Source organism: Protopterus annectens, chromosome 10.part0 (assembly GCF_019279795.1).
Source record: "Protopterus annectens isolate FY-2018-M chromosome 10.part0, PAN1.0, whole genome shotgun sequence".
Classification (NCBI taxonomy): Eukaryota; Metazoa; Chordata; order Ceratodontiformes; family Protopteridae; genus Protopterus; species Protopterus annectens.
The window spans coordinates 1,712,535,479-1,712,561,701 of NC_056744.1; positions in this window are offsets into that span (position 1 = coordinate 1,712,535,479).

The following is a 26,223-nucleotide window of genomic DNA, read 5'->3' on the forward strand; positions in this document are numbered from 1 at the left end:
CATCATTGAGAAATCACAGAAGGTGGGGAAAGATGTATTTCTACCTTATAGCTTTGATGTAAACACCATGTCATAAATAATGGAGTTCTAATGCTTCCTTTTTGCAAATTCCCCTGTATTACCCTACAATCACAAATGAGTGAAACAGAATGCTAACAAGATGGACATCTGTAAACTTTGGAAAAATCCAGTCACAAAATAAGTGTTCAAATCACCTAAAATCAAAGCAAGTAACAAACAGCAATGCAACTGGCCAATCCACCATCACCCCATTTGAGGACTGCATCATCCATAACCCTGTTGTATTGGTATATCCACTCTGAAGATGTCATTCTGTAAATGTACAGAACAAACCCTTTTAATCTTACCATGTGTCACAGAGTCATTACAATACAGTATATTATTGCTTTAAATGTTTTGCTAACAGCCAAGTAGAATAGGAACATTAGGCTTTAGTACATGCCCAGAATCTATATCAGCTGGTGATATTAAAGCAGGGTGAGGGGGTTACAGGAAACAGATATATAGTGAAATTATATTACAGCAGATCAGTGACCATTTACCTCTGCTCAGACAACAGCTGGGATCAATCAATTCTATTCACAAGCTCTCACAGAAGATTTATGTTCTGTGATAAATTTTATGCTTTATATTTTGAAAGAAATGTTTGTTAACTTTTTTAATAGCTAGCCAGAAGAGTTATGTTTCTGACATACAATACTGTGTGTATCTACAGATAAATCTGATGTTGTTATTTTCATATATACACACACAAAACATGTTTTCCCTACAGACAAATTGGAGGAAATCCAATTCACCTATGTCACACCTTTGGGATGCTAGAGAAAATCAGAGTACCCAAACAAAACTCATACTAACATAGTAAAAATTGAACTAGAGAATCAAGTACTGTGAGATGATGATGATAGTCGCTGTGCCACTGATTGCTTGAAATCACACATTTACTGCCTAGGCAGCCAAAGATAGTCAATTAATATGTGCCAAGCTGATTTATGACTGTGATGGAAAGTAAAACAAATTCTGGCCAACTTGTTACTTATTAGATACAGCAATACACTCCACAACATACACACAAATGTGTGTATAACACATTTCAAGGACTGGTGTATACTGCTTTTAGCAAATACAGTGCAGTGTGTGACACTGGTCCTGCTAAGTCAGATCAGTGACTGTTTAGTTCCGATCAAACAGCAATAGGGGTAAGTAACTTTTAGGCATTGATCATCTCCAAAATCACCAATTACAGCCAGTATTTCGACTGGGCAGATGTCAGATGGCTGATAGTGATTACATACAAATATCCACAGTAAGGTATTCCAGCACTAATGTGCATAACTGTTGCAAAGCCATACTAATGATAGCTTAACTTGGTCACAACAGTAGGGTCACTTGATTTTATCCACATAAAACCCCCATACCAAGCAACTACCTACAATTTGTTGACTGCGTACACCTCAAATGTCTGATAGTAGTAAAATTTTAAAAAAATGGCCACAGTCATTTATTTCAACATACACTCACACAGATGTGCTCACCATTTGCAACCACTTTACAGATTTTGTACATCTCAAATGTTAGGCTATGATTAAATAAATGAATAAATGCATAAATAATCACTTCATTAATACAACTCATTGCAACCAGCTCCAAACACACACACACACACACACACACACACACACACACACGCACACACACACACACACACACACATGCACACACATGCACATGCACACACACACAATGCATATAGTCCTACTGCATGAGCTGGCTGCATGGCAGTGAAAAATGACTCCAATATTTTAGTTAACTTGTTTGAAAAACAACAAAAAATGATCCCAAGTTCTAATTCCATCTGCAGGTCTCTCCATGTGTGCTTTTCACAGTGAGTTTGGCTGTCTTGGGAAGCCTAAGTCAATAAGAAGCACTGCAGATGCTTCAGCTACCTGCTCAAACATCCCCATTGGAATGATCATTTTATTCCCAAAAATGGAAGAGGGACCTGTAATAAAAAGTACTATTTTCTATAGTAGTATATGCCTAGATGTTGGTTTGTTTAAAATCATCTTTTTTGTAATAGGATTTGGAACATGGGTGAAGTTCAGAGACTGTTTAAGGCACTGATGTGTACTGAGCTAAATCACAAAGCTTTTAAGGTTACTAGGAAGAATCAGCATTTGAATCTTCATATACATAAAAACTGCAATATTTTCATAAAAATGGTATTTCCTCATCTCACAGAATTAGAGGAGGCACAACTATAGAGTGCTAAAGAGAAAATAAGGCACTACCTGGATAACATGCATGAGTTTAGAAAGATTGCTGTTAAACATTTTTTAACTCCAGAGCACAAAATAGAATAGAATCCCAATTCATGTTAGACATAGCCCCTCGCTGACCCTCTTCAAGTGAAATTTGGACGCGTGGATGGGAAATCGCAAATTCACCCCTGGTATCTTTCCTGTGTCCCTGCTAGACAGAGGCACAGTAAAGTCATCTTAAAAGGGTACCTTCTGTGACCTACTTTACAGAGGCACAGTAGGCTAATCTAATAGGGAGGCGGAAGCCAAATACACTCTGGCTAGGCTTATAAATGCCCTAGGTCAGATAGCCTAGTATCTACCTATAAAAGCTTTTAGCATAATTGTTTAGGCAACAAAAAGTAGAAAGGGTTATTGCCAAGCTTAGGGAGCCTGTAACAAAGACAATAACCAGGAGTCCTGTAGAGGTACAATAAATATTTCAAAGATTTTATGAAACTCTTTAAAGCAGGGAAATGTGGAAATCAAGAAAAAGAACAAATGGAAATGTTTATGGAAGAATTAAATATGCCAGGGTTACAGGTAGCTGTGACTACATTAACAACAGTTAGGCTAGGACTAGATGAGATAAAAATGGTGATGTATAACCAATCTAAAGAAAAGTCTAGAATAATAGGTGGTATATCTATGGAAGTTTGGAAGCTCATGTGAAGAAAGTGGTAACGATTTGGAAATTTGTGTTTAATAGTATTTTAAAAAGAGGAGAAGCACCAACATCCATGAAGAAAGCTATGGTGACTGTAATACCTAAAGATGGTAAAGACCAATCAGATCCAGCTTCATAAAGGCACATTTTGATTCTAAACCATGACTATAAAGTGGTGTGCCTATAATGGCTAAAAGAATGGCAAAGGTGATGCCAAAACTGATATATATGGATCAATGTGGTTTTATGGAGGATAGACAAACATTTGACAACATTAATAGAGCAATGATGAGCCATAGGGAAGTAGCATATATGAAAATGCCACTGTTGTTGGTGGGTCTTAATGCAGATAAAGTATTCAACAGAGTAAGCTGGGATTGGGTCTATATCATCTCAAAGTCTGACAATATCGAATACGATATTGTTGACACGAGAATAACGAAAGCACAGACCATTGAACGTTTAAACAGAAATCTCCATAAGGGGAGATTTCCTTTTACTTCAATGTAGTGCTGTCTTGGAGTTGGTATATTTAAGTAGTGGGGGGTGGGGGGTGCAGCCTTCCATGTGGGGGTGCAGGGGGGCTTGCCCCCCTCCCTACACCCTTTAGGTTTTTTTTTGTTTTACAAATTTTTTATAGGATTTTGATTGTTTAATAGTTCGATGAATAAAGTTCGATCTTTATTCATTTGAACTATTAAGCTTTCGAGATAGTAATATAGACCCGCTGGGATTTTATGAGTAGGGCAATGAAAGCATTTGCATTCCCTAAAATAATAATAAGGGTAATTAGGGGGTATATATGTTGGATTGGAGGTGAACATTAAAGTGGGGGTTCCTGTCTGATGAGTTCTGTTTGAAAAGAGGAACCAGGCAGGGGTGTCCTCTTTCCCCTGTGTTATTTGTGTTGTATTTAGAACCATCGGCAAAGAAAATAAGGGGCTCAGAAATTCAAGGGTTTAATTAATATTGTAATCGAGAACATTTAGCTCTATTTACAGAGGATATTATTCTGTACCTGATAAAACCACTGAAGGACAATTCAGAATTGCAGAACAGGTTCAAGTCTTTTCTGGATACAAAATTCATGAAGATAAAACAAAGGCAATAGCTGTAAGCTATGTACCCACACATTAATTGATTCTGCAATATCCATATTTATGGGGAAATTATAAACTGAAGCACTTAAGGGTATGGATTAAAAAGATTTATGTTATGGAAGCTAAGGATATGTAGGAATAGACTAAACAAAACATAATACAAAAACTGGGAAACTGGAAGTTCTCTTTACTGGATATGGATAGCAAGATACAAGCAGTGAAAATGTTTTAAGTCCCTTTAGTTTTATACACTGGTCAGACATATGTTAATAACTAGAAGAGAAGTTGTGGACAGCAATTAATTAGAGTTGAAGGATTTTATCTGGGAGGGGACAAGGGCACAAGTCAAGTGGGATAAGTTGATCCTTCTGACAGAACAAGGTGGTTTGGAACTACCTGATTTGAAGGAGTATTTCAGAACTACACAGCTGAGGCTCATATACATACAACAAGTAGAAAGCTATAATTAAAATTGGAAAGGGATGATGATGATGAAATAGGTGGTGTAGCTAAAGAAATAAAGAGGGACTGGGATTTTGGATGCTGATCCTTAAGGAAAATAACAATAACTATATAGAATATTACACTCATAATCTATCAGAAAGTACTCTAACTCAACTCTGGAACTGAGACGAGATGCTGATGATAAGGGTGATTGCAGTTAGGGATGCAAAGAATAGGGAAAATGTGGCTGGATCTTACTGGAAAACAGCTGGCAAAGGAACCAAGATATTGTGAGCAAATAATTAGAGAGGGAAAGGTAATAGAATGGGAAGAGGCCAAGACTGCCTTTGCACTGCAGACTACAGATTGCCTTCCATATTGAGGATTGATATCAGAGTATAGGCAAAGAGAACAGAATAGGGGATCCTAAGTGAAAGACCAAGGCAAAGAGAAAGGAATAGGGGGTCCTAAGTGAAAGACCAAGGCAAAGAGAACAGAATAGGGGGTCCTAAGTGAAAGACCAAGGCAAAGAGAACAGAATAGGGGGTCCTAAGTGAAAGACCAAGGCAAAGAGAAAGGAATAGGGGGTCCTAAGTGAAAGACCAAGGCAAAGAGAACAGAATAGGGATCCTAAGTGAAAGACCAAGGCAAAGAGAACAGAATAGAGGGTCCTAAGTGAAAGACCAAGGCAAAGAGAAAAGAATAGGGGGTCCAAAGTGAAAGACCAAGGCAAAGAGAACAGAATAGGGGATCCTAAGTGAAAGACCAAGGCAAAGAGAAAGGAATAGGGGGTCCTAAGTGAAAGACCAGTGCTCATAGAGTTTTTAGTAGCATCTAGAACAGAAGCTGCTGTTAAAAAAGGGATCATTTGAAGGGCATATAAAATACTGCATGACAACCACTGGAATCAATCAGAGGAGGTTAGAAAGGATGGGGGGAGAGAGACTGGATAAGCAATGAGCAAAGAAACAGTGGGCGGATATATGTATGATTCCCAAATATGCAACAAAGTCTAGAAGGTTTAGTTTTTCTGCTTGTAAGTGTTTGCATAGAAATTTTTATACTCCAAGCAGACGCCAAAGAATTATTCCTCAGGTAGATTGCAAATATTGGTGGTGTGATAGGGAAGAAAGAGGTAACTGGGAACACATTTGTTGGAAGTATAAGGAGTTATCAGATTTTAAAAATCAATGCAGACTACTCTGTCTAGGTGAGCCAATTGGTGTAACTAAACAAATCTTTTTGCTCTGTGATGTAGAATCGGAATTTCCTAGACATAGTAAGGCCTTGCTAACTTTAATTCTGGTGGCTGCCAAAAAAGTAGTTACTAGAAATTGGAAATTAAAGTCTAAACCAGCCATACCAGTAGTAGTGAATATAGTAACAGAGCTAAAATAATTGTATGTGGGATATGTATAAAGAGTATGAGCAAACTGCATAGAAAAAATGGGAATTATGGGAAGAATGCATGTAGAATATGTTTTGGGGAGGAATGAGGTTAAGGGAAAGCAGGAATTGAATGAGCTATGCAATGTCCTATTGACGATGATTGTACAGAAGATTGTATGTGATGTATAATGTTTGAAACTGAAAATATGTCAAATGGGTTTGTTTTCATTTATATAAATGTACAATTGCCTATGTCATAAGTGATGATTCAGTGAAGATGTTTCCTGTTTTATTTTAAAAAGAATGGTTCCTCAACATTTCCTGTTAAAAAAGTATGATGTCTCGGCTGCTTGACTTAAATATCACACACATAAACACACTGTACATATTTTTATATAGCGAGAAAGATAGCTAGAGATAGATAAATATATAGATATAGATAATAAATCAACAGAAACAAACCCTTCTCAGAGAATGCACTTCATGAACGTACTCTTATAAAAACAAAAAATGAAGATGTGTCATGCAACAAACCAAGTTTATCGTAGTGAAAGTTTTTGTCCCTCTTGTTAGAAAATTCACTTGAGTGCTTACAAACTAGTACCAACACCTGTTGTATGGAAGCACATTCCATGTTTTATTACAACCAATATGATGTGATATGCCCACCTCATTCATGAACCTGTGCTCACAGCCTACATAAAACTACTCTTAAACAAACTTAAACTGGGCTCTTCTTCAGCTTATGACCATCCAAGCGAGTACCTAACAATAGTAGCCATCCAAGCGAGTATCTAACAATAGCAGCCATCCAAGCGAGTACCTAACAATAGCAGCCATCCAAGCGAGTACCTAACAATAGCAGCCATCCAAGCGAGTACCTAACAATAGCAGCCATCCAAGCGAGTACCTAACAATAGCAGCCATCCAAGCAAATACCTAACAATAGCAGCCATCCAAGCGAGTACCTAACAATAGCAGCCATCCAAGCGAGTACCTAACAATAGCAGCCATCCAAGCGAGTACCTAACAATAGCAGCCATCCAAGCGAGTATCTAACAATAGCAGCCATCCAAGCAAGTACCTAACAATAGCAGCCATCCAAGCGAGTACCTAACAATAGCAGCCATCCAAGCGAGTACCTAACAATAGCAGCCATCCAAGCGAGTACCTAACAATAGCAGCCATCCAAGCGAGTATCTAACAATAGTAGCCATCCAAGCGAGTATCTAACAATAGCAGCCATCCAAGCGAGTACCTAACAATAGCAGCCATCCAAGCGAGTACCTAACAATAGCAGCCATCCAAGCGAGTACCTAACAATAGCAGCCATCCAAGCGAGTACCTAACAATAGCAGCCATCCAAGCAAATACCTAACAATAGCAGCCATCCAAGCGAGTACCTAACAATAGCAGCCATCCAAGCGAGTACCTAACAATAGCAGCCATCCAAGCGAGTACCTAACAATAGCAGCCATCCAAGCGAGTATCTAACAATAGCAGCCATCCAAGCAAGTACCTAACAATAGCAGCCATCCAAGCGAGTACCTAACAATAGCAGCCATCCAAGCGAGTACTTAACAATAGCAGCCATCCAAGCGAGTACCTAACAATAGCAGCCATTCAAGCGAGTACCTAACAATAGCAGCCAATAGAATTACTTATCCTGTCTCAATCCTTATAAATAATGGAGTTTTAGAAAATGGGCAACATGTACGTCTGTACAATGATTGGAGAACAAACGTTCTCCAGCAGGGTATTAATGTACAAGTTGTGCCTGGTGAAAAACAAGTCTGCTGCTTTGTGGAGCTCGGACTGGAAAAAAAATAATGGCCACCATTATTTTACGCTCGTTAAGCAGCAGTTCTGCTGTTTAGCGAGCGTAAAATGTAAAAAGAAAAAAGAGAGAGAGAGAGAGAGACTGTGTGTGTGTGTGTGTGTGTGTGTGTGTGTGTGTGTGTGTGTGTGTGTGTGTGTGTGTGTGTGTGTGTGTGTGAGATCGAGAGAGTTTGAGAGAAAGTGAGAGCGATCATGTGTCAATGAATGTGTGTATGAATGCAGAGGAGGCTGGGTGTATGTGTGAGAGATAGAGAGAGAGAGAGAGTAAGTGTGATCTTGCATGTGTGACTGTATGTATGGAAGCCGAGGAGACTGTGTGTGTAAGAGATGGAGAGCGAGAGTGAGAATGATTTGTGACTGAATGCCTGTATGAAAGCAGCGGAGACTGTGTGTATGAGAAATTGAGAAAGAGTGAGACCGATCCTGTGTGAGTGAATGTGTGCATAAATGCAGAGGGCAGTGTGTGTATATGTATGTGTGCAGCCAATATAATTGCTTATCCTGTCTCAATCCTTATCAATAATGGAGTTTTGGAAAATGGCCAAACTGTACATCAACACACTGAATTGGAGAACAAACGTTCTCCAGCAGGGAATTAATGTACAAATAATGCCTGGTGAAAAACAAGTCCGACCGCTTTCTGGAACTCAGACTGGAAAAAAAATAATGGTCACCATTATTTTACATCATTAAGCAATAGTTCTGCTGTTTAGCAAGCATAAAATGTAAAAACAAAAAAAAAAAAAAAAAGGAGAGAAATTGTGTGTGTGCGTGTGTGTGTGTGTGTGTGTGTGTGTGAGAGACGCCTGCAGCGTCGGGCCTCATAACACCCCTGGGTGGGCACTAATTACACATTAACACTCACACTGGAGTTCCTTGTTGCAAATGCCCCTGTATTACCCACCAGTCACAAATGAGTGAAACAGAATACTAACAAGGTGGATATCTATAAACTATAGAAAAATTCAGTCACAAAATAAGTGTTCAAATAATAACCTAAAATCAAATCACGTAACAAGCAGCAATGCAGCTGACACACACGCAGCTCCCCGTTTTCATTATTCTTGACAAACTAATTCTTTGTTTTCAGTAAGTACTGCTTGATTTGTTTCTAGCTTCAGAATATGTCTAAATACTTCATCCTTAAAGTTTCAGTGTCTACTTATTAGTTTCCCCTCAAGTGTTTGGCACTGCCCTGTATAGACACAGACACCTAGAGTGACAATTTTCCTGTAAAAGCACAATTGAAGTGTCACCAATACCTAGCTGCACACAAGACAACTAGTTTGCAGGGACAAGCACTGTCCGCAGAGTTGCAAACCAGATACTCCTGACATTGCTTTATAGTCTCACTCCAACCTGTCTAATCAATAAAAAGGGTCTGTTGCCATGGATATGAACTTTCCCACTATCTCTGTTACCAGCTTGGTGTATATGGGCATCCTAAGGCAATGTAGAAATTGCCTCATGTTTACTCATAACTGGTTTATTCTCAAACAAACTGATATTTTATCTGAGAGATGTATCTACACAAAGTCACCAGAGGTAAAGCTGCTACACAAAAGTACTCCTAATGTCTATAATGTTGTCAGTAGTACGCATCTTCACCCATCACATATAATTCAAAGCAGGCATACAGACCCACATATGCTGAGCTATTTAAATGTAACCTTCCTAAATTCCAAAGACCTCTAGGATTAAATACACATAACAAATACCCTGAGCAGCCCCAAATGCACTATTTCAAAATTACACCCACATGAACACACAGTCAAATCTTACAGAGCCCATAAGGAAAGCCATCACACAATCCAGCATTTTGATCATTGGAGGCTCCAGCATGAGACACACTGATGTCCCTTTCACCAGAATGAGTAAGCAGAAAGTCACAGTCAGTTGCTTATCAGGGGCTAGGACCCACTACATCATGCATGCACTCAGGTCATTTGACCACAAGTACCAGTATGACTCAGTCATAGTCCATATGGGTGTAAATCATGTGAGAAGTATTTCGCTAGACTATATGAAGATAGACATCATGGAGCTCTTTCAATGTGTTTCCCATGCAGGTATGAGCCTAGCACTGAACAGCATTTTACCTTCTCCAAAGATGATGCCACAATACAAGCAAAAGATGACTGATTTTAATAATTGGCTTAGTTTCCATGGTCATTCTAAGGGGGTGCAATATTTGTCAACATGAAATGAGATGGTGAACAGACCATGCTCCTTTGCCAGGGATGGTCTGCACCTCTCCCCTCTAGAATTTTGAATATTAGCTAAAACATTATCTTCCCCACATAGTGCCTTTTTAGGTAATGCCAAATTGAAAGTACTTTCGACATAGCAAATCAAAACCAAGAAAATCTAAAGGTATTACTGCTCAGTGCTAAGAGTCTAAACAAAAAACTCCACTTCCTAGAAGCACTCCTCGCCCTAGAGAATGCTGATGTCTGTGTGGTCACTGAGACATGGTTTAAAGCCACAGAGAGCACACTGACCGTACAAGGTTATAATTCCTTCCACACATTTAGACCAGTTATTCCACAGACGGTGACTAAAGGTGGAGGTGTCTCAACTTACGTCAAAAGTAAATATAGCTCAAGGCTGGTCAAACAGGACAATGCACTTAAAACACTTCCTATTTCAAATGACCATAAGCAAGATCCAATACCACTTCCTTGCAAGATATAGGTCTCCCTCTATGGCTCCAGAAACCCATAACATATATTTAAACTTATTGGAAACACTCACCATCCAACCCAATACCACATTTATGGCTGACTTTAATTACCCCACCATTAACTGGGAATTCTCTACAACACCAAACATACAGGCATAGAGATTCCTGGATTTTGTAAACACAAACTCCCTGGACCAGATTATCAGTACACCAACCAGGGGTGCAAGCATATTGGCCAAACGACAAAGGCCAGTAGTATATCCTTTAATAAAAGCACAAAACCTCTCTAGCGCCTCGGCATTAAGCCTTCCAGGAAGAGAGAGGTTTTGTGCTTTTATTAAAGGATATATTACCGGCCTTTGTTGTTTGGACATTTTTCTGTTCTGTATTTGATGGTTTTGGAGTGCAATCATATTGGATCTGGTCCTCACTAATATGGGAGAGTGCTGCATCCCTCCTAGTGTAATGTCTTCTCTGGTAAGGTCAGACCACAAAATGGTCTCCTTTGAACTAAAAATAAAACCTGGACCCTCAACTAACCCTGGAATATTCAGGAACTACTCTAAGGCTAACTTCCTGCTATTAAGTGATAATCTGGTATATTTTGAAGCCCTCATAAACCCTGAGAACACTGCTGCCTGTGCAGAACTGTTCACCGAAACTATACAAGCATGTTAATAGCTGCATAGATGCAGATGTACCTACCAAAAAGTAGTAAATAACTAACTCAAAAAACAAATCACCAAGGTAGAATCAGAAAATCAATAAGCTGGCTAACAGAGAGAATATCATGGCAAAAATTAGGAGCTGTAGCACCCAGCAGGATAAAAGTGTTCTCATCAAACTAAACAAACAACTCCGACAACAAATAAAGTCTACCAAAACCAAATTTGAGATAAATTTGGCCTCCCAGGCCAAGGGCAACCACAAGGCATTCATTAGCTATATCCGCACCCTCAAAGGCAATACACGGTTTTGTACAGAGCTCATTATAAATGGAGAGATGACAACAGGGGTCTGAATGGAGAGATGATAAAATCAGCAGGCAAAGGAGAGAAGTATTGCTGGAATTGAATTCATCCTTAAGTCTTGTTGAATACCTTCACAAGGTGGACCCTGTTTTTCACAAAATCTCACCAAGATGACACTGATATATAGACTGTATTTTATATATCATATACCATGGACAGAAATAGGTGAAAAAAATAAAAAGGAGAGTTGGGTGCACAAGACATAGGATAACAAAGTGCCCAATCCTAGTAGGTGTGCTGGTACCAGGACTGGAAAAAATGACAGTGTAGAATCCTCAAGACACAGAAATATTCCTACAATGGGGTAGGCCAAGCTCAGGGGGAGGATGTCCCCCATTGTAGGATGAAGTAGCAGTCCACAAAGATCACAAAAAAGATAGGCCAAAAACAGACAAGTAGACTATAGAGTGGACTATTGAGGATAAGAAAGACATTTTCTGTTGTTACTAGTATGCAAGAAGCCCAGCATTTCCAGACAAAAGATATATGAAAAGATTAAGACAGAAATTATAGGAAAGGAAAATTCTTCCACAAGACAAACTATCAGAAGCTTCAAATAGACATTTCTGTTCATTAATACAACAGATCCATGAAAAACACTATATAGACCAAGAAATGTTGTGCTGTTTGGAGAAAGAAGCAACTGAGGAAGTGCAAAAATTTAAAGAACAAAATTTAGAGATGTTTAAAGGGTATAAAAAACAAATATAGACATGGGAAAGGAAGAGAGATCTGATATGGCACAATATTTATGCAAAAAAGAAAGCCAAATTAATCAACAAAAAAAAGGCAGCCCCAAAGAGATTTGAAGAGAAACATAGGCAAAGCCATCCAGATATGTAAAATTTCACAATAAAAAAATCTAAGAAAACAGTTGCTTGATTTAATAGAGATGGATAGACATATTAAGGTCAATGCAAGAAATTGACTGCAGAAGGTGAATAAAACCCCAAAAGTTTGATAAAACAAATGAACACAGTAATTAGGACTGTCCATAGAGATTCATGTGATAGAAGTAAATGGGATACATTACTGTATCGTGCAGCCAAATTAATAATGGAAAAACTCCTACCACAAGAACACAAGGTAGTAAGGAAATGACGGGAAAAATCAAATGCCATCATGGAAGTATCGAATAGAGAAAACTGTAAAGCAATTAAGACAAGAAGTGTCATTGATAGAAGAGTATAGAAGAGGGAGTAGATCAACAAAAATACTCAGAAAGATAGCTGTGATAAAAGCAATGTTATAATGTAGTATCGCAAATAATAAACTAAAAATATCAGCACAGACAGAAAAACTTAGACGATACATAGATAAATATAAAGTATAAATATAAAGTTTGTATTAAATATAAAAAGCAGTGTAGTGTCCACTCTGGAGCCCGCAGCACTAGCATTACCAGATTAGGCTTCCCGTACAACTCCCCAACCAGAAGTTAATAAAGGGACAAAGTAATTCCAAGGAAAGCAGATACTCTGTATTCACCCAATTCACTCTGTATTTCCTGCTCCCCCTTGAATAGTGCTCCCATATTGTCTCTGCAGTCTCGTGATGTCTGGACGGGCCCTGCTCCATTCATGTCTCTACGCTTGGCTCACTCTGCTCCCTTTCGCTGCCCCCATTTCCCACCTGCCCCCACTACCTCTACATTTATTCTAAGCCTATCTCACCTGACCACTCCCTACTCCAATCAGCCACTTAGCTGAATCTGCCATAACCACACTCCCTAACTTTCTCCCTACACAATAAAATACACACAATACCAACCAATCACACCACTATACCTTTCCCACCCTATAGGACACAATATTACTTACACCCAAATACCGCTTCAACACATTATGCAAGTCATACTAACATGTCTATTTTTAATCCTCACAACCCTTACCTACATTACATCCATACCTTCCAACACACCACTAGTCCACACCACCTATCATGCAACACATACCTCCACACCTGGAGTAACTCACATAAATTTCCCAATTGCTTCCACATTATTTGATGACAACTCCATACTATACATACTTAAGAAATACATTCCACTATCCTACACTAGAAAAACATCTTTTAAACACCACATAGAAATAGTACGCACAATCAAACTTGCACTACTTATTAGAAAATGCCTCATAATCTTAGGAGACATTCACCCTAATCCGGGACCACCCAACATCATGCCCCCTACCAAATACACATCAGATCTACTTATCATTAACCTCAACTCTAGGAGTATATCTAACAAACCCCCTCACTTACACACATTCATAACCCACTACTCCCCCGACATTCTGACCATAATAGAAACCTGGCTAAAACCCAGCACCCAGAATGAAGAAATCCTCCCTCCAGGATATAATATCCTTAGGCTAGATAGAGTAGGCAAGAAGGGAGGGGGGTGTTACAATTCTCTATAAAAATACACTTACTCTCTGCAAACTCCTCTACCTAAATTTCGTAATGCCGAAGCCTTAAGCTCTGTTCTAATTCTAAGCAAGAAAAACAGCATCGATATTCTTTGTGCTTATATCCCTCCAGGTAACAACTCTCCAATAATTGAGGAAATTCTGCAGTGGGTTCATAGGTTCATAGGTTCATAGGTTGGTACTAGGCTATCAGCCCTAGGGCCTATACAAGCCTAGCCATAACAATTCCCTGGCTATTTCTTCCCACATTATTTACTTTCCTGGACCCCTGTCTAGCAGGGCGACTGACGTGATCCCTGGGGTGAATTTCCTTTCTCCCATCCAATCGTCAAGGTTCCTCTTGAAGAGGTCCAAAGAGGCACTCTGCTTGACATGTATGGGCAATCTATTCCAGAGTCTGGGGAGTCTCTGGGTCAGGAACCTATCCCTCCAGCATGTTTTGTTTATTGTGATGACAAGGTTTAGATCCCTGGAGCGTGTAGCTCTGAGGGATTGGGATTTCTTTAAGTGTAGCATGTCCAACAGCTCTGGGTTTGACATGGCCTTGTATGTTAAGCAGAGATCGCCTCTGAGTAGACGATATGCGACAGAGTATAGCTGGAGTTTTTTTAAGGCGGTCAGCTAGAAATACCCTCCCACAAAAGACTATCCTACTAGGTGACCTAAATACTGATTGGCCAGCCTGTATCTCCAAAAACCCCACTAACCATATAAAGCTATTCGGATTCTCTCAACTTATTGATGAACCCACTAGACAAGATAAAAAATCCCAAAAGAAATCTATACTAGATTGGACACTGGTAAACTGCCCTGAACATACTTAACAAACAGGCTGCCTACCAGATGGGCTTAGTGACCACCTCCTCACATTCCTCCTACGGAAACATACAAACATACCCAAGCCCATAGTTTATATACAAATCAGAGATGACCCCAATATAAACCCACAGGATCTTAACACTACTTTAAAAAAATATTACTGGGTACCATTACACAACCTTGAATTAGACCAGGCAGGTGACTACTTCAATAGTACTCTTACTAATATCCTTAATTCAGTAGCCCCCATAAGAAAAATTAGAGCTAAAGTACATTATGCTCCATGGCTAAGTAGGTCCACTAGAGCCTTATTAAAGGCCAGAAATAAGGCATGGAAAGCCTGGAAAAAAATAACACTAGTCTAGCCAAACAAAACTATCAACAACTTAGGAATCTGGCCAAAAACCAAACAAAGCTTGATAAACAGAACTACTTCTTCGGTGTCCAAAACAACCACTCTAAAGACCCTCAAAAGTTTTAGCACACAATTAACTCCCTACTAAAACCTGGCAAAACCACCACACCAGCTCCCACCCCCACCAATAATCACAGTGACATAGCCTCCCAATTTAATCATCACTTTACTGTCGTTATCCACCCAACTATCCAAAAGTAGCCATTCATCCATGCCAAAAATAACTCCTGATAACACACCTTCTTTTATGCTCTCACCTGTCCCAACATCTACAATTAAAAAATTCCTCCTAAAACTAAAACCCACTACTCTCACAGCTGATGGTATACCAGCTAACTTCCTAAAAATAGCCGCTGACTCCTTATCCTACCCTGTCTCAATCCTTATCAACCGCTTCATACAGTAAGCCTATATCTCTCAAATATGGAAAATCTCATACATTATTCCCCTTCATAAAGGTAGAAATTCCTATGATTTCTCTAATTACTGTTCCATTGCCATTTTGTCTCCTTTATCCAAGATACTTGAGAGATGCATTCACTCTCAGGTCATGCACTTCCTAAATACTAACAATCTCCTCTCCACTACTCAACACAGTTTCCGCCCACACCACAATCCAACTACCGCTCTTCTCTCTTTTACGAATCTGGTTAAAAATCACAGAAATAATAATAATTTTGTACCTGCTATATTCCTGGACCTCTCTAAAGCATTAATCATGGTTTATCACTCCATACTAATAGATACCTTAACCTCCTTATCATTTGCCCACAACACCATTGCCTGGTTCAAAAACTATCTATGTGACAGACAGCAATCTGTCCTATGGCAAGGTGTACTATTACCTCTACTTTCAACCACCATAGGTGTACCTCAAGGCTCCATATTGGGTCCTCTTCTCTTTTCTGTTTTCACCAACAATCTGCATACCTCTACCCAGAATGCCTCTCTCATACAGTATGCAGATGATTCAACCCTAATCTGCTCAGCCCCATCTCTTATCACTCTCCAACAACTCACCCAGGAATCCTTTTCCTCAGTGGAAAGTTGGATCATAAATATCTAACTTATCCTAAATCCCAACAAAACTAAATTGCTCCTATTTACCCCTAAAAAATCCAGAACCTCTCCTCTCTCCTTCTCCATCACTTCCAATAATGGTACTGTCATTTCTCCCTCTTCTCATACCAAACTCCTAGGTGTTGAAATAGACAATAACCTCCACTTTGACATCCACATCTCACAACCCATCAAAAAGGTACACAAACAAATGGGTCCCCTATATAGACACAAAAACTTTCTATCAGATCAGGCACAGGGCACCCTAACCCAAACTCACTTCTGTCCACATTAATGTATGCAGCACCAATACTGACCCACATCAGAAAACTTGACCTTGACAAACTAGAGTCTTGTTATAATAAAATAACAAAGTGGCCACGTTTCCTAACACCTTCGCCTTCAGAACCCATCGTTGTCTATCTCTAAGGGAGCTTCAGTGGCTTGAACTCCCACAACCACTAACTTTCCACCAACTAGTCACAGCATATAACATTCTAAAACGTCCTGACAAAACGTCAGCACTAAGGCAGTTATTGACTCACTATATAGCAAATCATCCACTCCACTCCACCAACAAATTATTTGTCTATATCTCCACAGCTAACAACTCTGCAGGGAAAGTTCTGTTCTCATACACTATAGCCAAAAGCTGGAATAACCTTCCCAGTTCTGTGACTTCTGCATTAAATACCACACAATTCAAAAACTTACTTAAGTCATATCTTATAAGTTCATGGCTCTGTCCATGTATTACATAATCCTACTTCGCACTTCCTCCCTCTATTACATTCTCTCCTAATGTATACCCTCTGTAAGCATAATATGCTTAATGGAATCTCTTATGCCTGGTATAATGTTTGTAGTGAATTTTGTGTTAGCTACAACTTACCAAATGTGTATATGTAAAATGTTTCCTTTTGCTATTACTCAAATGTTGCTATAATGTTTCTGTTGTTGTATAAAGTTTTCTTCTTTTATTGTTAACTATGTGGAGCTTTTCTCCCCGGGCCTCCTCTGTAAATGGACCCCGTCCAGTCGGACCATCCCGGTTAACAAATGTAAATTAAAATAAATAAAAATAAAGGAAAAGTAAAAAAATAATTTATTGATGACCCCAGTTTTATTGAGAATTAGGAAACAAGTTAAAAGGAATTGAAAGACCACCAAAACAGAAGAAATAGATACATTTTGGAAATATATCTATGAAGATCCTGTGGAATATAACAACGATGCTAAATGAATAGAAGAACTAAAAGAAAGAATAAGAAGTTTAAATGTACAGGATATGAAATGGGATGAAGTAATGGCCATCGAGATTGAAACAAATTTAAGCAAAGCCCCTAATTGGAAAACCCCTGGCCCAGGTATAGTACCTAACTTCTGGCTAAAAGTATTAATATCTTTGCACGAAGATTTAACCATGAGTAAGAGCTATTTATATGTGCACTCCAAACAGACACCAACATGGTTAACTACAGGAAAAACAATGCTCCTACTTAAGAATGAACCTGCAAAGTACCCTTAAAACTATAGACCAATAACGTGCCTTCCAGTGATGTATAAACTATACACCGGAATTGATGCAGACAATGTTTATAGTTATTTAGAAGAAAACTCAGTTATGGCAAAAAAAAAAAAAGGGTAATATATGGAATAAAGGATCATTTGTTGTTAAAGTCATAGTGGAGAACTGTAAAAAGGGGAAGAATCTAAGTATGTCATGATTTGACTACAAAAAAGCATTTGTCAGTATCCTGCATTCATTGATAAAAGAGTGCTTACAAAATGTATAAGATGCACCCTACACTGATAAGTTACATCACAGAGACCATGAAACAGTGGCAAACCACTTTACAGTTAAGCCATGATAAAGGGCAAATTATTATTCCAGGGACAAAAATTCAAAGGGTGATATTTCAGGGTGACTCTGTATCACCGCTGCTCTTTTGTCTTGCCCTTAACCTATTAAGCTGTCTGCTTAACAGATTAGGTCATGGCTATAATTTGGCTCCCAGAAAGCAACAAACTGTAAAGACTACTCATCTTCTCTTTGCAGATGATTTAAAACTGTATAGCTCATCAGACGAGGAACTGAAAGCACACAACTGCAAGTAGTCAAAATTTTTCAGATGATATAAGAATGTCATTTGGTCTTGATAAATGTGCAAATGCAACCTTTAAAGACCAGGAAAACATCAGTTTGGGACAAGAATGTGATATAAGCCATCCCCGGGTTATGGACATATGACATGCGGACAACCCATAGATACGAACAGGCTGCCGCAGTGTCGGAAATAACATGAAAATAAATAAAAATCTTTAAAGTAGCCTAAATCTTACCTTAAAATGAAGATGTCTGTATACTTTCCTTTTGCCCATTTTCCCTATTCATGAAGCTGCCCACATGCCTTCTTAGAGCAGTTACTTTCGCCTTCATGGACAACAAGTGATCTGATAGGTTAAGAGATCACTGTGCTGGCAATCTGATTGGTCAAGATTGATGGCTTGTACAGTACACAGTATTAAAGCAGTTACTGTACTGTACAGTAGAATGGGCAAATGACATTGCAGCTCACTAAGGTCTAGGTGACAGCAGGAGATTTGGCAAAGGTCTGAAACTACAGGAAAGAGTGGAAACATTTGTGGGTGATGTCTGTAGTACACAAATGTGAAGTGAAGCTTAAGAAGAGGTAAGTTTCACATTTTTTTGTATGGAATGTTCTACTGTACTGTAATGCAGTACAGTACAGTACAGTAGAACGTTCTATGTACATGTTCTGACTTGCATATGAATGTGACTTAGGACAGACTAAAAAATGGATCTCGTCCTTAACCCGGGGACTGCCTGTATAAAAGAACTTGGGCAAGAGGGAGTGCATAACTATTTGGGAATTGATGAAGGGTCAACAATAAAACATGAATAAATGCGAATAAAAACTATCATGGAATATTTTAGAAGACTTAAATTAATCTTGAAAACAGTGTTGACATCTAGGAATAAAATTCAAGCCTTAAAAAATTGCTCTTCCTGTCCTAACTTAAGGTTTGGAGTGATTGACTGGCCCCAAAATTTGTTGGATAGATTAGACAGGAAAACAAGAAGGGTGTTTCATGCTCATCAAATGATTTATAAAATCAGTGCATACCAAGATTATATATTCCCAGTTCCAAAGGAGGTATGTGCCTCCCTCAAATTGATTACATGTATAGACCTGCAATCGTGGGACTTCATACATATCTGCTGACCTCACAAGACCCAAACAGAGTACAAGCTTTGAAACATGAGGAGAATGAACCTTCCCTGCTTAGTCTAGCAGAAGCATATCGATGTGAATCGGGAATGGAAATCAAACCAGAAGTAGATAAAAATCAGGCGGCAACTGAATGTGCCAAAAAACAAAATAAAGAATATAATGTAAAGGATCAGATGAGAAGGCAAGAAATGTGGAAAATGCATTAATATAGTTGCAAGTATATAAACCTCATGTTAATCAGGATTTAACACAGGAATGGGTAAGGAGAGGTGAATTCAAAGCAAAAGGCGAAAGTTTAGTATTGGTGGCCCAAGATAGTGGACTATGTATACATTGGTTTACAAAGTCCATTGAACATGTCGGAAAAACAGACAAATGTAGGTTTTGTAAAAACAGAATTGAAAACAGTTGCACACCTTAAGCTGGTTGTGATATTCTAATGACAGAAGAACTATATACTGAAAGGCATTATAATGTGGCAAGACTGTTGCACTGGGAATTGTGCAAACATTATAATACTGAAGTAGCAGAAAAACACTGGAAACATAAGCCACAAAGCACTACAGAAAATGATGACGTTTATGTTACATGGATCACTCATTACCAACATTTCAAAAGATAGATGCGAGAAAACCAGATATAGTGGTCCACAAAAAGAAGACAAAAGCAGCATTGATCATTGAAAGTGGTACACTGAGTGACTACAGTGTTTTGCGTACAGAGCCACAAAGTCATAAAATATCAGGATATGCAGGCAGAAATGAGAGCAATGTGGAAGAAAGATACCCAGACAGTTTCAGTAAAAGAATCTGCAGTCTTATTTAGATATGTTACTGATACATGTAACTCCATACAAATTGCAGGAGGAGTCATTATTGGGCACATTGAGGTGAAGAGCATTTCTGGCTAACATCAACAATTGAAACAATACTAATTTCATGAACTTTAAACATACTTTGACTTAGGAATGGGGGTCTATTCACATCATGGTATTAGAAACCCAAAAGACTTGGAGAAATTAAAAAAAAAGCCAGAAGATATTGCAAACCAACTGGCAAACAAATTCTGCTCCAACGTTACCTCTCTCTCCTCCTCAACCTTCTCTCAGGAAATACCATCAAATATAACTCCCCCTGCTATTACTAGGGATAGGTCCTTACTGCTCTGTCTAAGGCCAAGTACACTGCATAAGTGGGCCCAGACAATATCCCAGGATGCCTTCTAAATAGCATGAAACATTGACCTATCAGGCCATCTGAAATTGCTGTTTCACTGTAGCCTTCAAACAGGCTTTGTGCCTCATGAATGGAGAACAGCAGCAGACATCCCTCTGCACAAAGTTTGGCCATCTATAGACCCTGAAAATTACAGATCCATAAGTCTCACTAGTCTTGTATGCAAAGCCATGGAATGAATTATCATGGAAACGATCAACAATGATATAGTAAATCTCCAGACTCTGGCCCAACCCAGTTTGGTTTCATCAAGGGCAGGACATGCCTACTCAGCCTGGTGGAATTCATTGAAAAGGGTGCCAAAGCAATGCATGAGGGCAAAATGGATCACACTGCCTACCTTGACCTGGCCAAGGCATTTGACACAGCAGCCCACTCAGACATTGTTGACAAACTCAGGCGGTCAGGTACAAACCCATATGTCACCCAGTGGATAGCCAACTAACTCGCAGATAGTACCCAGGAAGTTAAAATTGGGTTGTCCACCTCTACAAAGAGGCCAGTCACAAGTGGACTTCCTCAAGGATCAGTCCTTGGATCGCTCCTTTTCGGCATTTACTTCTCTGAAGTAAAGGCTAATGCCAGTGGTCTCTGGCTGACTAAACTTGGCATAGTGGTTAAGGTGTTTACCTGACAGCCATAAGGTGCAGGGTTTGATTCTCACATGGTGTAATTGGCTATTCTTAAAATGCCCCCCAAGAGCAGTTAGTCTAGTACTAATCTATGGGCCTATGAACCTAAATTTGCAGATGATTGCAAATTAGAGTCTGTCATTGAATCCCACACTGATACACATGATCTCTAGGAAGGGCTGACACAGAGAAACAGCTGGTGTCAGAGTCACGGACTAAAACTATATTCCAAGAAATGCATAATAGCATCCTTCAGGAAGACATCCACTCCTGGTAACTATCATATTGACAACACACTCCTTAGGGTTGACCCAGTAGTTAGGGACTTGGGATCATACATAGACAGTATTCTAGCCTTTCACCCTCAAATGTCTACAGTAGTGAGGAAATCATTCTGTGTTGTGAAACTTATAAACAAAGGTATGGCATCTAGGTCCAAGGAAGTCATTGCTCCACTGTAATCAGCATTCAGACCAATTATTGAGTACAGTGCCCCCTTTGGTATGTCCCTATTTATTTATTATTTGTTAACCAGAAAAGTCTGACTTGGAATGAGCCAATTTTCACTGGAGGCCCGGGGAGAAATGCTCCAGATACCTAACCAGGCATATCCAACAGATGGAACATCTACAGAGGTTCCTCATTAAAAAATACAGGGCGTAAGTAAAATGTCCTATGCAGACCACCTCAAGGCCCTATCCCTGTACTCTGTCTCCTACAGGCTGTTGAGGGGAGATCTATACCTGGCATACAGGGCATTGACAGACCCCATTCTGATGGGTCTCTTGGATATCACTAAAACAAACAGCACCATAATTACCCATTCTACAGACTTAAACCCTGCCTGTGATACAAATAGGACCTGCTGGAGAGACAGGCATGTATCCCAGAGACTACCCCATCTCTGGAACAGGCTCCCCATCCATGTTTTGTCCCTAACCCAATTCGTGTAATTTGGACAATTGGATGGGGAACAGGAAATTCATCCCTGGCATACCTCTCAACCTCTTAGAGCAAGATGTCTGGATAAAACAATAAATAAAAGTGGGCTAATGTCCCAGAAATAGAGACAATTTTTAAATATTGCTGTTACAAATTTACAAAGTTGGTAGAATAACAGGGTTTGCATTAGCATGAATTTTCTGAAGGGCATGAAGTCTGAAACTCAAGTCCCTTTCATTATTTTCTAACTTCAAGTCTTTACTGATTTGCCACTAGTTTTGCCAGAAAAAAACACAATTTCATGAAAAACAGACCAAAAATATGAGTAAAAAAAATATATATAGACAGTAATCTGGCCTATGTCTAACACTTAGGATAGTTAAAAAATCATTCTATGTCATCCAAGTCATAATCAAAGGTGTGGCATCCAAGTCCAGGGAAGTTACAGTACCACTATACTCAGCCATTATTATACCCAATATTGAGTACAGTGTCCCCTTTGGCATGTCCTTAGCCAGGCACTTGTAGCAGTTGGAATGTCCTAAAAGGTTCCTAACCAGGAGAATCCAGGGTAAGAATACCCAAACACCCTATCCTATACAGATCACCGTAAGGCCTATATCTTTACTCAGTCTCCTACAGGTTACTGAGAGATGATCTATGCCTGGCATATAAGGCATCCTCAGATCCAGCTGTGATGGATATCTTGCACATTTGCAACGCAAACAACACCAGAAATAGTAGATAGATGCACCTGAACTTTGCCTGTGACATAAATAGAACATGCTGGAGAGAGTGCTATGTGTCTCAAAGGATCTCCATGCTATGGAATAACCTCCCCATCTACGTAAAGCAAACCTGATCCCCTGACCCTATTTAAAAGAAACCTTGATCATTGGATGGGACACGAGAAATGCACCCAGGTCTGGCTCAGAGGTCTCTGATGGATAGAGGTCAATAGTAAGTAAATTAATCCCTAACTGACATATCTCCCCCACACAATCCTTAGCTATCTCTTTACTAACTTACTCCACCATGTAGGTGTCCAAGGAACTCTAAGATAAAAGTGGGTTGGGTTGCACTGCTAGGCTTGTAAAGACACTGGTGACCATTAGTCTAGTGTAAACCTATGAACCTATTAGTTATGCACAAAACTTGGCACAAAAATACACTAAATACATCAAGAGATGACATAAATAACTAAAGAAGATTTAAATAATCTCTCAAAACATATACATTTCTACTAACCTGTAGCATCCTTCACTAGACTTGTAAGCATGCACCACAATGTCTTACTGGAGCCATGTTTTTGTGTGAAGTATACTGCTGTTTCAATTGAGCCAGCAGGAAAACCTATCAAGTATCTAAGAAATAAAACATAAGTTCATAGGTTCATAGGTGTGTACTAGGTTAATGGCCCTGGAGCCTTTATAAGCCTAGCCCATAGAAGTGCCCTGGCATCGTGCCGCCCGACGTTGGTTCCCAATGCCTCTATCAAGTAGAGCCACTGGGGTGATCCTTGGGGTGAATTTTCTATTTCCCATCCACTCATCAAGATTTCTCTCGAAGAGTGATAGTGAGGTGCTCTGCTTGACATGTATGGGAAATCTATTCCATAGCATGGGCAGTCTCTTGAGTTATGAACATGTCCCTCCAGCATGTTGTGTTGATTGTGGTAATGAAGTTGAGGTCTCTGGAGCATGTGATGTGGAGGGATTGGGATTTCTTTAGATGTAGCATTTCTAACAGAGCTGGGTCAGACATGGCTTTGTAAGACAAACAGAGATCGTCTCAAAGTAGATGATATGAGACAGAGAATAGCTGGAGTTTTTTGAGTCTGTCCATGTAGGACATATGTTTAAGGCCTAGGATCCTCTTCATGAGGTATTTTGCGGCCTTTCTAGCTGTTGCTTGTGTCTAGTGAGGTACACCCCAAATGGGGCATTATACTCAATAACTGGCCTAATGAAGGAAGAGTAGAGAGTGGTAATGACCTCTTTCTTCCTGGATGCAAAACCTTTGGTAATGAGATATGCCACATAAAAGGACTTACTGACCACAGTGGCAATGTGGTGGTCGAAGGAGTGGTTGCTGTCAACATGTGTCCCCAGATCTCATATAACACCTTCAGTGGGCTCCCATCGATGTGGTAATTAGTGGGAACTGAGTTTTTCCCAAAGGAGATGATGGCACATTTTTTGGCATTAAGTTTAAGGCCATGGTTTCGACACCAGTCATTGGTTTAAGTGAGGCCTTTCTGTAGGATGTCTACATCACTTGGGGAGTTAATAATGGCTCCCAGCTTGCAGACGTCTGTGAACTTGGTCAGCCAGAGTCCCTCTGTGTTGGCCTGGACTTCTGAGAAGTAGATGCCAAACAGGAGAGGACCCAGAATGATCCCTGTGGGACTCCACTCATGACTGGTCAGCAGTCTGAATTGGAGTCCCCTACTTTCACACTGTGGCTTCTGTCTGTGAGCCAGTTTTCGACCCACCTAGTGATATAGGGGTTGATGCCTAGTTTGGTGAGTTTATCAGTAATTCCTGAGTGGGGAATGGTATCAAAGGCCTTGGCCAGGTCGAGGTAGGGTGTATGAACTGCCTTGCCTTCATCCACAGCTCTGGTGACTGACTGAAAGAAGTCAACCAGATTGAGCAGGCATGATCTACCTTTTACAAAACCAAATTGCATGGGAGCTAGAGTTTGAAGATTCCCTATATCCTTGTTATTTAGGTCCATGATGATGCGCTCCATGGCCTTACATATCAGACTCAGACATCGGGTCAGACATGGCCATAATTACTACCACATACAGTACCAGGAGGTGAACTCAGAACTCAGGCTTCACAACCCCTCAGGAAAACTAGTTCTAAACATTTTGTGACTGTCCACAAAAGGAAACACAATAAATAGTGTAAGAAAAAAAAAACTAACTAATAAGACACACAAAAACCTTCACCAATTACCACATGCTCTCAGATGAGCTAAAGTCCTGCAGAGCAAAGCAAAAGAACATTGTACACCTTCTGCAAAATCAGACTCCCAACCAGTCATGGAAAAAATAGCCAGTTACTACAGTAAATAACACACACACACACACACACACACACACACACACACACACACACACACACACACACACACACACACACACACACACACACACACACGCACAAATAACTGCACAGAGTGCAGTGAAATTAGCAACCTCTAAAAAATTAAACCCACAATACAAAACTTTACATTGTATACACCGTACAACATGGAAACAAGTGCACCAAATATATACTTTCTACTTAAAATTCTCCAGTAATTACACCAAACATGAGAGATGTCATCAATAATTAACAATTTAAATAAGAATCTCCCAAACACAGAAATGTCCTGTATCCAAGTGTATAGTCTAAACAAGTTCCATTATTTTTCTAGGCGCCATCTCGTACAAAGCTGACTGCTTCTCCAAATGACTTGCACAAAATCTACATACAGCTTAAACAACAGAGTATAGTAATTATCTGTAAAACTTACTGGAAAATTCAAGTCACCTAAAGCAAATCATGACAGTCATCTATAATCCCACTGTCACCAGTTACAAAAAGTAAAATTTCTTAAACAAGTAGCAGTTTATAAAAAAGCTGCCCTAACCTCTCAGTCAACCTTCCATCATGACTGTAAGTTCCAAACTGAGTAGAAAGTGGCACATATTTCTTAAAACAGCATGCCCACCTCCAAGCAATTAAGCCAATCCTTGTCTCTCCACAGGATTCACCTAGGCGGTGCTGGAATTTATTTGTGATGAATGCATGAATAGATTACACTGGCTGACACATTCAAATAAATACATAAAATGAAATGAATAAGACATCTTAAACATCTCAGTATGTAAATCTCTCATTCAGTGAAATGAAAATCCCTCTTAGGCCAGAAACCAATGTAGTTACTTCACCACCAAGTTGAATAG